Below are 9,658 nucleotides of genomic sequence, written 5' to 3' on the forward strand. Positions count from 1 at the left end.
GTTCCCACAAAGGCTCTTTTGTCCATGGATGGATGCCAGATTTTTGTTGGTTGAAGGGGGACATCTTTTTCAGTTGTTTCGTTGACATCTCTCCCCTAATATGTCATTTTTATGTAATGTGTTTGTGAAATGACTATTTACTAAGTATTGCTATTATATTAATGGGAAGCCATGTAATCAATTTAGTATATAAAGATAAAGTAACCTCAAAATCAGAGATTTTAAAATTCTAAACTGTGATTATTTCCACAATTTGAGTTCATATTTTTGATGCTTCACTGTAAATTATTGCTGAGTAACACTACATAGATTTAAAGCCAGAAGCCATAAGTTTATTTTGTAAATTGGTGTCCTTATGAAGTTTTCTCCAAAATTCTTCAATAACATATTGAAATGGAGAGAAAGTGCTCAATAACTATTTTTAATGTATGTGTGTATGAATGAAAAATTAAATGGATGAATGGATCCCTAGGATCTGTCTTGGGAGGTAAAAGACTAAGGGTAACTAAGTTGAATTTCTCCTATTTTGACAAAGGCTAACTAAACAACTGGTATATTGCCAGAAAGTAATTTAAACTAAGGTCATGCTGCAACAAGCATCTGTTTTATAAACAAACAAAAATATCTTGTTCAGATGGCTAAGAGGTTATCTTCAGTTCAGAAATGACCAGTCTTTGGTGAAATACTTCTAATTAATCTAATTGATTAATTAAATCCATGCTTGAGGGACATTTTTCAACCAAATCCTCCGAATTGTTTATCAATGGGTGTGATTCACATTCTGCTTTATCTTTGAGTGTCTTCTTGAGCTCCTTAAAGATAGCCAAAGAGAGAGGAAAAAGTATTTTAGAAACACTTTAGAATGGACGTCAGTCAATGGTAGAACAACAGCTGGTAAGTCACAGCACTTTGTAGAATAGAATGCAGATTTTTTATTTTTTTATTTTTTTGGTCAGGGAACATAGTGCCTCATTCATATATAATTAAGAAAGACCTTTTGATCATCCTAGCTGTCCCTGTAACTCTCTTTTGTGTGTTTGTCCCACTCTTGCTATTCATCTCATGTACTCTCTTTTACATCCTCAAAAATACCTTCTCCCTTTCCATATTCTCATCATATATTTTTCAAATTAGCAATTTATATTTTTGAAATTGAAAATAACAAACACTTGGTAAATAGTATATCATGTTAGAACTATTGCATTCAAATACACCACTGGAATGTAGTTACTAAAGCTCTCTTTGCAACTGGAAATTGAGGTGATTTTTGTTTTTTTAATAATTTATTTATTTATTTTTGGCCGTGTTGGGTCTTCATCGGTGCGTGGGCTTTCTCTAGTTGTGGCGAGCTGGGGCTACTCTTCGTTGTGGTGCGCGGGCTTCTCATTGTGGTGGCTTCTCTTGTTGCAGAGCACAGGCTCTAGGCGCACAGGCTTCAGTAGTTGTGGCACGCAGTCTCAGTAGTTGTGGTACACAGGCTTAGTTGCTCTGTGGCATGTGGGATCTTCCTGGGCCAGGGCTCGAACCCATGTCCCCTGCATTGGCAGGTGGATTCTTAACCATTGCGCCACCAGGGAAGTCCAACTGAGGTGATTATACATATGAATATGCTTGATATGTCATTATAAGAAATATTATGTTGCTGAAAGACAGCCCAACATAGAGTTTGGCTTTTTGAACATAACATAGCAGACAGTTCCTTCAATATCCAGTTTGTGAATCAAAGCACCACAGGGTCTTGCTTCTTGGACCAGTGGAGAATCAGGTGTGGATTGGATTCTAATTTAATGGGCTTATCAGGAGTGGTAGTGGTTTAAATGTAGTGCTTTTTATTTTAAAGTTGATTTTTACCTTGTTAGGATATTTACCGTACCAGAATTAGAATCACTATGTTTGCTTTAATTAATTGGTGGGAAAATCATCTAAAGTTTTTCTTAAAACATGTATCTAGGACTTCCCTGGAGGTCCAGTGGTTAAGACTCCATGCTTCCACTGGGGGCCATGGGTTCAGTCCCTGGTCAGGGAACCAAGATCCCACATGCCTCGAGGTGTGGCCAAAAAAAAAATGTATCTAAAAAGAATGTATTACTATTACCAAGTGTCCAGCACTATGTGAGAAGTTACAGAATATAGTAAAGAAATAGTTTCCACATCTTGATGTAGATTATAATCTAGTTGGGAAGAAAAGATGTATACCTTGAAAAATTAGAAATAAACTCCAAAATATGTATTCACCTTCTGGTTTACAGTTCAGGAGTCACAATTCCAATCCTGATCTCTAAACCATGATTCAGGCCTATAAGTCCTGCTGACTGCAGAGTACCACTTCCATGCTGTATTCACATTCCATGATGGACACTGAAAAACTGAACAGATGACCTCCCACTCTCCTTAAAAACTCCCTTATAAACTTCCCTTTCCATTAATAATAGCAGCACTTTTTTTCAGGTGACTAGACATTTTAATTTGCTTTAACTCTTGTTTTCTTCTCTTGTCAGAAAGATGGGCATTTTTTTACTCTAAAAAAAAAAGTTTTCTCTTGTCAAATCTTATGGCCTCAGCTATCTCTCTTGTGTTTATTACACCCAAAGCCATACCTACTGAACTCAGTCACATGTAAGACATTTAGTTCATGGCTTGGCACCTGCTAAATACTGTCCAGGTTTGGGCTGTTATTGGTATATTATCATCATCACTATTATCACTCATTATTATTGTTATATCAGATTGCCTCAGAGCAAAGCAAATGCACGTAATCAAATCTTTTCACCTTCCTGTGTTTTTTAAAATGTAGATTAGTAGCTTTAATCCTAAAACTTATCAGTCTTTTCCTCTTCATTCTCTATATTGAATTGCTATTCATTGTTTTCCAATCTCTGTCAAATCCTTGCATCCATTTTCTTCTCTCTGTGTGTACCATATTCATCTTGGTTTAAAGACTCATTTCATTTGGATTCTGCTGTAGACTCTCAGTTTTCTCTTTGCCATATAATTCATCTTATGTATGGTCACCAGGTAATTTTTTAAAGCATAGTTCCATTTATGTTACTTCTGTTCTCAAAAGCTTTCAGCAATTTCCTTGCCTACTGAAAATTGTTCACAGTCCTTAACCTGACATTGGTGTCCTTAATATTCTGCTTCTGGGTCATGTTTCTGGCTTTGTCACCTACCATTTCCTCCTATAGTGCAGCTCATCTGAGTAGTATTTAATGCTCATTCATTCAACAAGTGTGTAGCAAAGACTTCGGGCAGGTTTCATCCTAAGCGTCCTAACACAGCGTGAGTCAAAAAGACTCAAGATCACTGCTCTGTGACACACATCGCTTTGCTCACACCACCTCTGCTTCCACCTCTGAGATATTTTTGTTCTCATTTATCCACATCTTATTTATCTGATATGAAATAGATACTTTGCCTTCTTACAAAGAATTCTGGTCATTGTGACTGAAAGCTCCCTTTTTCTTTTTCGTGTCCACTATATTATATCTTTTTCATCACACAGCATTTTCACTCTTGGTCTGCCTTCCATTCAGTGCATGAAGATTCCCTGAGCCCTAGGACAAGCAATGTTGAAGCTTGAATAGTCTTTCTAAATCTGGGGGCTACTCTCTTTAACCACATGCACCTTTCACAACTTTACAACTTGTATGTGGAACCAGCTACTACTGAGTCTACTGTTGCAGAAACTTATCGTTGTAAGATTAAGTGTAGAGCTGCTGACAACCACAGACACAAGCTGGTATAAGTGGACACTCTATACCATTATATGTTTTCTATGAATTCTGAAGTTTTTCCTCACTTAAATCTCTTCAAATAGAAGACTGCAAAAGGGCTGTAAAGAGGTGAAGATCAGCAGTTGCCCAAATTTTTAAGCCAAGGAAAGTATATTGTTTGAAATATCCATATAATTGAAGGAAAAGTGGTATTTTAGCTTGGCTTATCTGTGTGATAGATCTCACTGTCCACTTCATGGAATATGTGCAGACACAGCTTAGTTGCAACCCTGTCTTAACCGCTCATCCTTTTTATAATTTCAGCAGCACAAATATACTTTTTCTTTATTCGCTCTCATATCATATTACCACATAGTCACCAATTTGCTGAAGAAGTAGTTTCAGAAGAATCCTGATTTGCAGAAAACAGGTTTCCTCAGGTCAGGGTTGTGTATGTCCTAAAGTAAAACTAAAATCCTTTTCAATGATTAAACTCAGTGGAGCTGAGTGTACAGTTCAGAGAACTTTAATAGCCGTTTCTTGGTGAATGTAGAGCACCTCCTTCTGATTAAGTTTATATATAACCTGGCAAGGAGGCGAGAAGCCCTGCCTCATCTTCATTTACTGTCCACAGCGACTTAAAAGCAAAGCAAAGAAGCCATAGGTATTGCTGTTGGAAAATTCTGCCTGTAAATATTGTTATATTTGAAATTATGTATAGATAATTCGTTGGAACAAGCTAGTCCAATAATATTTTCTTGTTAACAAAAGTTATCAATAGTAAGATGAGCCAATTATAATGGCCAATTGTAATTTAAAATTGATCACTGATTCCTTTTTCAGCATGTGTGATTTGTCCAGGGTAGAGGTATATCTGTAGTACTTAAGTGTGCATTCCCTGAAGGCAGGTAGTGGATTTGAGTCCAGTCTCTAAGATTTCCTCCTTGTGTAGCCTTAGATGGTTCATTCACTTATCCTTTTTCTAAGTCTTCCCTCTCTCCAGAGTAAAATAGGGATAGTAATTTTACTTATCTCAGAGTAAGTACTCTATAAATTTTAGCTCATATCATTTATTAAGGAGGCATTAGCTATATTGAAGGAATGATGATATCTTTCAGCATTCTTTGTGACTTTTATATACAACTGCTGATTTAATGCATCTTTTTGAATCAAAATATATAACCTATTTTTACCTTATTCATCTGAGAGCAGCACCGTTTAAATATACAACTAGTGCTTCTTGTCCCAGGTAATCAGTGAACAGTAATGGTCATGCAACAATTAGAGAATATGGTTAATTACCTGACATGAGGTTTGACTTTCAATGCCAGATAGCATTTTTAGTGTATTTTTAATAGACTTTATTTTTATGAACAGTTTTAGGTTCACAGAAAAATTGAGTAGAATGTACAGAGTTTCCATAAACCCCTCTCCCACCAATAGCATTTTTATTGAAAGTTTTATTATAGACTGAGGGTTACTTGCTCTTGTGTAATACAACATCTATTTTTAAAATTTTCTAATAGATGTTATCATATATGTCCTAGTTGAAAACATAAAAAATAATTATAGTATTAATTGAAGGAATCGATTCAGCGTATTTGTATTTCAGAGCAGTAAGAAATATTCATGAAACCTACAGAAAATCTGAATCATCAGAAAAACTAGTTTTAAATTTTTGTGTATGTTGATGATACTCTGTTTATCAATGTACCTGTGAACATAAATGAAAATTTTGGATCAGATGACACAGTATCCATTTCTATAATCTATGAGTTCTGGGATAGGTTAGAATACAAATTGTGACTCATTATAAAACAATTTTCACTTTTCATGGAAAAAGTGAATCAGCATCTCTTGTAGAATGTATTTGATTAAGGGGAAAGTATTTTACAAATGAGAAAAAAAAAACCAAAACACTGACTGGCTATACAAATGTATTCACACGTTAGCACAAGCAAAAATTCTCAATTAACCAACACATCTCTTCAGTCCCACTAGACATTCCTCCCAGGACAAGCTCTTGCCTTTTAGACTACCAGTGACTGCTACCAGCTTTAGTGAGATCAAAAGGGCTGAAACTTAAACTAGCCATTCCGTCTTGTTTCTAAAAACACAGCTCAACTTCCGATTCTCTGCTCTATGACAAAAGCACCCACCCTTTCCCTTGGGATCATACTACGGTGTTGGGGCCAACTCCCACGTCCCCCCTGTTCTCCTGTTAGCCTCTATGCAAACAGTTTCAGACTTTCAGCAGCATAAGTCTTAGTGGCAATGTTTTGTGAACTTCAGTACCCAGTCCCTCATGAAATTTGGTTTGAATCTGTCAGTGGATATTAGGATGGATTTCATATTTAGAACCAGCACAACCATTGGTTACAAAAATTTTCCAGAGTGAGGCTTTTTAAAAGAATGTTTGAGAATTTCCAAGTAGAATTATTTGTTTTCTTTCCCTTTTATGGCTTTTGGCAGGGGAACTGCATAGTTTTAAAATATATATTTTTTTCTAATTTTATTATTTTGAGGTCCTTCAGTATGATCTGTATGACTCTAGCTTTTGTGCATTAATTTTGATTTTTCTTGTGGCACTAATACATGGTTTTGTGTGTGTGTGTGTATAATATTATCCCAGAAAAGAGAAAAAATTAGTTTCACACAGAGATAGTGTGTACATGCACACACACACACACACACACACACACACAGCTTGTATAATCATTATGAAGAATAAGCAGGACTTTAGGGTGCAGTCAGAAAGTGAACTTATTCCTTCCTCCCACTACACTATTTCTGTAAATCTCTTCAATCAACCATTTTACTTCTGTCCCTTGAATATTCATTCACATCACTTTTCTGATTATTCACATATACCAGAGATGTACCCCAATCACTTTTAGATAGAAAGTCTCATTTCAGTAACTGTGGAATCTAGTCCAGTGTAGAAATCAGTGCTGCAAATTCATACCAAATGAAAGCTTCTCATCTCTACCAGCTTGTTTTGCTTCAGACCTGAAGCTGATGGTAGGATGAGAAAGGCATATCCATTCCTTAATTTTCCCAATGGGCCCTTTTACCCTCTTACCCACTCACAGAGCAGAATTAGAAGGAATGGAGAGGAGAAAGGAGGGTGAGAAGCAGGGAAGGTCTTACTGCTTGGCTTTTACGGGACCTGGTGTGAGTTTATTCTGGCTGTGCAGATTTAAAGCTCTCTCCCATGGTTATTTTCATGGGTTTCATGCATAGTCCCCTCTTGACCCTCTGAACACAGGTCCTTCAACTCAGAACCTTGCCTCTCGTTCTGTTGGCTGCACTGCAGTTTCTGCATCAGAAAGTTCATTTCCAGTTTCTTTCTGCTGAGAACGTCTCATTTTTGCAGAATCTCTTTTGGGCAGGAAACTGGACAAGCTAGTGTAGCTACACAGGTTCCACATCTAGGTGCTGGGGGATAGATAGACAACTTTAACTGCACTCATGAGTAGTACCATTCCTCCTCAAGCTTGTCTTCCAGAGGCTACTATAGTTAGTCTCATGCTTTTAGACTGTTCCTTAAGTATAAGTCACCAGCTCTTAGTGTCACATCAGCTTTAGGAAACACATATTGTGTGCTCTCCAACAGGGCTTATTTATTGAGATCCCTTTATTAAGCTAAGAGGAGAGGAAAGCAACCCTGACAACTTTCCAAAGAAATACTCTAATTTTCAACTCATAGCCTCTTCAACTTTAATGTATTTTCAAATTCGAGAAAGGGTTATAAAACCAGTTGCCAACAAGGTCTTCTTCAAGCACTCTCAAGCACTCTGTGGGCAGCTAGCACCTTCCTTTGGGTTGTGGGGAGTAATTCGCTGCTGTTGTTTTGGGGCTTCAGTGGAAAACGAGACAGAAAATTTCATTTAAATATTCTGTTACAATGGTGTCATTCACTTCCTTTTCTGTCTTATTTACTTTTTCCTACTCCATCTGTTAATTTCTAAGAGAGTCTAACTTTGCTCATGATTTTATATATATATATATATATAATATGTAATATATATACTTGTATTTTCTATTTCAAATATCAGCAAAATGGTAATCACATAACCTATGTGTTACCATTTCTGTACATAATTACATGCCATTACTTTGTTAGTTGTTTGAATAAATGTATCTTAAATCTCTTTAATTAAACCCCAAGCTCTTTGAAGCAGAAACCTTGTCTTGTGTGACACTTGTGCTATAAAAATTTGGAGGAAAAATAAATTGAGTGAATCATTCTTTCATAAAACTATTATGCAATAAAAATATTGTAGCTTAATGAAAACAACATTCACTTGGAGTTACTACGCTGGAGTTTGACCTCCAAATAGTGCTGTTCGATTAACATCAATTAGGTCTGTGGGTTTTGGCAAGTCACCTTCTTCTCTAGACCTTAATCTCATTTTTAAATGAGGCGATTTGCTCAGATTATCTCTAAAGTTTCCTCACTTTTAAAATTATGTTACTTTTGAAAAATAAAGTCTGTTTCAGAAAAAAAAAGAATATCTCAAAATCCAAATTTGCTCAAATAAAAAAGGGAATAAGTTAAAGCATCATTTCAAGTCTTATTCATAAAAACCTCTAATAAATTTATTTCCTTTTTTATATTTGAGTGTGTTTTCCATATGTTTGAATTTACTGTGTACAGGTTAGATTGTGAGATGATTCATCCCTGGGACAATTCAGTGTCTTAAGGTGTGGTCTTGATAATCGGCCTATTGAAATTTGACTCTTAGTAACATGTGTCAAGTAAATACTTTCATAATATGATTTTTAAATTCCAAATAATTAATATTAGATGAATACAGCAAAAAGCTCTTAGAAATAAATCACACTGGACCACTTTTAAGAAATACTCTTAAATCAACTTCAGACATGAGTTCTTATAGCTTAGCCACCAAAATAATAAGCACTTTATCAAACCTCTCTCTTCATAATTTGCACTCTTCTAAGAATTATTGGCCTCTAACAACATTCTCAAAGAGCTACCAGGCAGGCTATTAAAATGCAAACTATGGCAAATGTGCTCAGAATATAAAACAAATTGTCACTGTTTGTTTACATCCATTTGCACAATGCATTTATTTTATTTTATAAATAACTGATAGATTAGTGGAAAGAATACTTAACCTGTCATGATGCTGAAGAAAAGGGAAGTGTACCTTTAATAATCTCAGAGGAAAATATTTCCCGGAGATTGTGAGTATCTAACATATTGTGCTATCAAAAGAAATGATTTTATTTTACATTCTTTTTTTTAAACATCTTTATTGGAGTATAATTGCTTTACAATGGTGTGTTAGTTTCTGCTTTATAACCAAAAAATATGGAACGCTTCACGAATTTGCGTGTCATCCTTGTGCAGGGGCCATGCTAATCTTCTCTGTATCGTTCCAGTTTTAGTATATGTGCTGCTGAAGCGAGGACTTATTTTACATTCTTATTTGACATTTATTTGGGGTTTATTCAAGAATCCTTTGAAAAACTGCTGGCATATTTGGACCTTTAAATACATTTAAGTAATGTTTGAAGTGATCGTTGTAGGAAATAGTTCGTGTTTTAGATCCAGTTGGGATCAGGGAAGGTTTTCCTGAGGGGAAGACGTGAGAACAGAAACTCAAAAGAAGTAAAGGAGTTTTCATGTGGACATTCAGGAGAAAAGCATTCTTGACCTCTGCATGAGAAAAAGGTGTGGGGAGACTCTGAAGTGGGTCTGTGTCACGTGAACTCAAGTAACAGCAAGGAGACCAGTGTCACAGGGGCAGAGGAGCAGAGGAGAAATTTGAAGAGATAGCCAGAGGCCACATTTTTAAAGTTTTGAGGGCATGGTTAGATTTGGATGAACAATGAGAGGCCACTGGAGAACTTTAAGGAAAGGAGTGACAAGGCCCCTTTTGCTGCTATAGGGAATGAAGGGTAAGAGCAGGGAGAGA

The 9,658-nt window shown here is 36.0% G+C and overlaps 1 non-coding gene across 1 annotated transcript; it reads right to left on the minus strand.

Annotated features, from left to right (window-relative positions):
• Positions 1 to 9,045: 9,045 nt before the first annotated feature.
• Positions 9,046 to 9,152, minus strand: LOC115841262 (U6 spliceosomal RNA). The gene has a single exon (XR_004034770.1). It is a non-coding gene; the product is annotated as a U6 spliceosomal RNA (small nuclear RNA).
• Positions 9,153 to 9,658: the final 506 nt, after the last annotated feature.

This window comes from Globicephala melas, chromosome 21 (genome assembly GCF_963455315.2).
Source record: "Globicephala melas chromosome 21, mGloMel1.2, whole genome shotgun sequence".
NCBI lineage: Eukaryota > Metazoa > Chordata > Mammalia > Artiodactyla > Delphinidae > Globicephala > Globicephala melas.